Below are 6,000 nucleotides of genomic sequence, written 5' to 3'. Positions count from 1 at the left end.
TTAGCCATTTTGCACTTCCTGCCGATCTCATTTTTGAGACGTTTGTATTCCTTTTTGCCTGCTTCATTTACTGCATTTTTATATTTTCTCCTTTCATCAATTAAATTCAATATTTCTTCTGTTACCCAAGGATTTCTACTAGCCCTCGTCTTTTTACCTACTTGATCTTCTGCTGCCTTCACTACTTCATCCCTCAAAGCTACCCATTCTTTTGCTACTGTATTTCTTTCCCCCATTCCTGTCAATTGTTCCCTTATGCTCTCCCTGAAACTCTGTACAACCTCTGGTTTAGTCAGTTTATCCAGGTCCCATCTCCTTAAATTTCCACCTTTTTGCAATTTCTTCAGTTTTAATCTACAGGTCATAAGCAATAGATTGTGGTCAGAGTCCACATCTGCCCCTGGAAATGTCTTACAATTTAAAACCTGGTTCCTAAATCTCTGTCTTACCATTATATAATCTATCTGATACCTTTTAGTATCTCCAGGGTTCTTCCATGTATACAACCTTCTTTCATGATTCTTAAACCAAGTGTTAGCTATGATTATGTTGTGCTCTGTGCAAAATTCTACCAGGCGGCTTCCTCTTTCATTTCTTAGCCCCAATCCATATTCACCTACTACGTTTCCTTCTCTCCCTTTTCCTACACTCGAATTCCAGTCACCCATGACTATTAAATTTTCGTCTCCCTTCACTACCTGAATAATTTCTTTTATCTCGTCATACATTTCATCAATTTCTTCATCATCTGCAGAGCTAGTTGTCATATAAACTTGTACTACTGTAGTAGGTGTGGGCTTTGTATCTATCTTGGCCACAATAATGCGTTCACTATGCTGTTTGTAGTAGCTTACTCACATTCCTATTTTCCTATTCATTATTAAACCTACTCCTGCATTACCCCTATTTGATTTTGTGTTTATAACCCTGTAGTCACCTGACCAGAAGTCTTGTTCCTCCTGCCACCGAACTTCACTAATTCCCACCGTATCTAACTTTAACCTATCCATGTCCCTTTTTAAATTTTCTAACCTACCTGCCCGATTAAGGGATCTGACATTCCACGCTCCGATCCGTAGAACGCCAGTTTTCTTTCTCCTGATAACGACGTCCTCTTGAGTAGTCCCCGCCCGGAGATCCGAATGGGGGACTATTTTACCTCTGGAATATTTTACCCAAGAGGACGCCATCATCATTTAATCATACAGTAAAGCTGCATGCCCTCGGGAAAAATTACGGCTGTAGTTTCCCCTTTCTTTCAGCCGTTCGCAGTACCAGCACAGCAAGGCAATTTTGGTTATTGTTACAAAGCCAGATCAGTCAATCATCCAGACTGTTGCCCTCGCAACAACTGAAAAGGCTGCTGCCCCTCTTCAGGAACCACACGTTTGTCTAGCCTCTCACAGATACCCCTCCGTTGTGGTTGCACCTACGGTACGGCTATCTGTATCGCTGAGGCACGCAATCCTCCCCACCAAGGTCGCCATTTTAATGGTGGCTTTTTTTATTTATTGGATTTTGTTATAATTTAATTTTATATTATTCTGGTTTTTAAAATGTTTGAACTCAAATGCAAGTCTGAATCTAATTACGAGGGCAGTTCAATAAGTAATGCAACACATTTTTTTTCTCGGCCAATTTTGGTTGAAAAAACCGGAAATTTCTTGTGGAATATTTTCAAACATTCCCGCTTCGTCTCGTATAGTTTCATTGACTTCCGACAGGTGGCAGCGCTGTACGGAGCTGTTAAAATGGCGTCTGTAACGGATGTGCGTTGCAAACAACGGGCAGTGATCGAGTTTCTTTTGGCGGAAAACCAGGGCATCTCAGATATTCATAGGCGCTTGCAGAATGTCTACGGTGATCTGGCAGTGGACAAAAGCACGGTGAGTCGTTGGGCAAAGCGTGTGTCATCATCGCCGCAAGGTCAAGCAAGACTGTCTGATCTCCACATGCGGGCCGGCCATGCACAGCTGTGACTCCTGCAATGGCGGAGCGTGCGAACACACTCGTTCTAGATGATAGACGGATCACCATCAAACAACTCAGTGCTCAACTTGACATTTCTGTTGGTAGTGCTGTCACAATTGTTCACCAGTTGGGATATTCAAAGGTTTGTTCCCGCTGGGTCCCTCATTGTCTAACCGAACACCATAAAGAGCAAAGGAGAACCATCTGTGCGGAATTGCTTGCTCGTCATGTGGCTGAGGGTGACAATTTCTTGTCAAAGATTGTTACAGGCGATGAAACATGGGTTCATCACTTCGAACCTGAAACAAAATGGCAATCAATGGAGTGGCGCCACACCCACTCCCCTACCAAGAAAAAGTTTAAAGGCATACCCTCAGCCGGTAAAGTTATGGTTACAGTCTTCTGGGACGCTGAAGGGGTTATTCTGTTCGATGTCCTTCCCCATGGTCAAACGATCAACTCTGAAGTGTATTGTGCTACTCTTCAGAAATTGAAGAAACGACTTCAGCGTGTTCGTAGGCACAAAAATCTGAACGAACTTCTCCTTCTTCATGACAACGCAAGGCCTCACACAAGTCTTCGCATCCGAGAGGAGCTCACAAGACTTCAGTGGACTGTTCTTCCTCATGCACCCTACAGCCCCGATCTCGCACCGTCGGATTTCCATATGTTTGGCCCAATGAAGGACGCAATCCGTGGGAGGCACTATGCGGATGATGAAGAAGTTATTGATGCAGTACGACGTTGGCTCCGACATCGACCAGTGGAATGGTACCGTGCAGGCATACAGGCCCTCATTTCAAGGTGGCCTAAGGCCGTAGCATTGAATGGAGATTACGTTGAAAAATAGTATTGTGTAGCTAAAAGACTGGGGAATAACCTGGTGTATTTCAATGCTGAATAAAACAACCCCTGTTTCAGAAAAAAAATGTGTTGCATTACTTATTGAACTGCCCTCGTACAATCATCTTTGACTAAATCGGTCGTCAATTAAAGCAAGAAAATTACATACATGAAAAATCATGTAAAAATATTTTGTGTAGTACAGTGCATACTCCCACTCAATACAGTCATGTGGTATGATCTTCTGAGATGACGCAAATAAGGCAGAAAAGTATGTGTCCTACAGAACTATGGTATGTTAAGTTGACAATGGAACTTCTTGCAGGGATCTCTTCATGGACCTTGAGAATTCATACACTTTCATACCAATACATTTACTTCCTAATGGTATTAATGGTTAATAATTAGAATGAATATAGGATGAATTGTGAAATTTACAACCATAATACTAAATGAAAAAGGAAACGAAACAGAAATGGACTCCACTACCCAGTATTCGGGTTACTAGTTACCTCTAGCATTTCTATATCTTTGGAAATAATCATGTATCGTATTCCATAAGTTATTTTCGTGAAAGAACGAATATCGTAAGGTCACTGTGATTTAACTATATACACAACCACACCAATTTAGGAGCACATTAATCACTAAACAGAAGGCGGGCATTATTAGCGGCTGCTCACCACTTATTTCTTTGGTAGCACAAACATCACGTGGTCGGGGTACTGATTATTCGTGATAAGGCAGAGCCACACCGAAGGGGAAGTAGTGAAGTACGACACACGCAAATTGACAAGACGATGTGCGGAATGGGCAGTTACTGAAGTAACTGCTTGACACTGATAAATGTGAAGTGGAAATGTGAAGGAACAACCGCAGTTAAACCAAGACGAGCCAAACACCATAGGCTGACAGACAGGACCGCTGCACATTGCAGAGGTTGGTTATAAAAAATCACACTGAATTAGCGAAAGGAATCGCTCGTGAGTTCCAAAGTGCCACCAGCAGTCCAGTTAACACAATGATTGTGTGCGGGGAGTTGCAAAGAATGGTGTACAGTGGTGGAACAGCTCCTCATAAATCACACATTTCCGTAGTCAGTGCTAAGCAGCGCTCCAGGTGGTATAAAGAGCGACATCACTAAACAGTGACTTGGAGGCATGAATCACGCTGTACACTAAGGCAATCCGTGGGAAGGGTTTGGATTTGGCGAGTGTCCGGAGAATGTTACCTGCCATCATGAGTAGTGCCAACAGTGAACTACATTGGAGGTGATGTTATGGTTTGGCATTGTTTTTCCTGTTTAACGTGTGGTGCGCCTCTTGCCCTTAAGAAAACGCTAAATGTAGAAGAATACGAACACATTTTAGAGCATTATGAACTCCGTACTGTAGTATGATGACCGGAGCGGGTGACATGGTTGGGGCTGTAGGGTGGGGCTGGGTAGAAGAAGGTGGCTGTTTGTAGCAATCTTCCTCTTTATTGCTGGTTCTTCCAATACATTTTCTGGTAGCTCAGCCCCACCGCTCGTGTCGTGGTGGAGACGTGCTGAAGTGCACAGCCCAGGGAACGCGACACCACACTCACTCGGCGGCTGCGCAGACAGTAGGCGGTTAGCAGCATGAGGCCTGGCCTAACCTGCCTTCTGCAGATGCGGCTGCTCGTAATGACACCGGGAGTTGCCGGTGCAGCAGCGGGCAACGCCCTCCGCCGGCCGGTCCTCGGGGACAGCGTCACTGATGACGACGACATAACATTGACCGAACATCCAATCGGTCGAACCGATGCCGACGCCCACCTCTGATGCCCTAAAATAGTGCAGACTGCTGCTGAATCCGCCGATTACGCGGCACCATGTATATTAGGCCCCCCCCCCCCCCCCCTATGAACCATGGACCTTGCCGTTGGTGGGGAGGCTTGCGTGCCTCAGCGATACAGATAGCCGTACCATAGGTACAAGCACAATGAAGGGGTATCTGTTGAGAGGCCAGACAAACGTGCTGTTCCTGAAGAGGGGCAGCAGCCTCTTCAGTAGTTGCAAGGGCAACAGTCTGGATGATTGACTGATCTGGCCTTGTAACAATAACCAAAACGGCCTTGCTGTGCTGGCACTGCGAACGGCTGAAAGCAAGGGGAAACTACGGCTGTAATTTTTCCCGAGGGCATGCAGCTTTACTGTATGATTAAATGATGATGGCGTCCTCTTGGGTAAAACATTCCGGAGGTAAAATATTCCCCCATTCGGATCTCCGGGCAGGGACTACTCAAGAGGATGTCGTTATCAGGAGAAAGAAAACTGGTGTTCTATGGATCGGAGCATGGAATGTCAGATCCTTTAATCGGGCAAGTAGGTTAGAAAATTTAAAAAGGGAAATGGATAGGTTGAAGTTAGATATAGTGGGAATTAGTGAAGTTCGGTGGCAGGAGGAACAAGACTTTTGGTCAGGTGATTACAGGGTTATAAATACAAAATGCAGGAGTAGGTTTAATAATGAATAGGAAAATAGGAATGCGGGTAAGCTACTACAAACAGCATAGTGACCGCATTATTGTGGCCAAGATAATACAAAGCCCACACCTACTACAGTAGTACAAGTTTATATGACAACTAGCTCTGCAGATGACGAAGAAATTGAAGAAATGTGTGATGAAATAAAAGAAATTATTCAGATAGTGAAGGGAAACGAAAATTTAATAGTCATGGGTGACTGGAATTCGAGTATAGGAAAAGGGAGAGAAGGAAACGTAGTAGGTGAATATGGATTGGGGCTAAGAAATGAAAGAGGAAGCCGCCTGGTAGAATTTTGCACAGAGCACAACTTAATCATAGCTAACACTTGGTTTAAGAATCATGAAAGAAGGTTGTATACATGGAAGAACCCTGGAGATACTAAAAGGTATCAGATAGATTATATAATGGTAAGACAGAGATTTAGGAACCAGGCTTTAAATTGTAAGACATTTCCAGGGGCAGATGTGGACTCTGACCACAATCTATTGCTTATGAACTGTAAATTAAAACTGAAGAAATTGCAAAAAGGTGGGAATTTAAGGAGATGGGACCTGGATAAACTGAAAGAACCAGAGGTTGTAGAGAGTTTCAGGGAGAGCATAAGGGAACAATTGACAGGAATGGGGGAAAGAAATACAGTAGAAGAAGAATAGGTAGCTTTGAGGGATGAAGTA

Source organism: Schistocerca serialis, chromosome 1, assembly GCF_023864345.2.
Source record: "Schistocerca serialis cubense isolate TAMUIC-IGC-003099 chromosome 1, iqSchSeri2.2, whole genome shotgun sequence".
NCBI lineage: Eukaryota > Metazoa > Arthropoda > Insecta > Orthoptera > Acrididae > Schistocerca > Schistocerca serialis.
The sequence above is the reverse complement of the archived record's forward strand: the minus strand, read 5'-3'. Positions refer to the sequence as shown.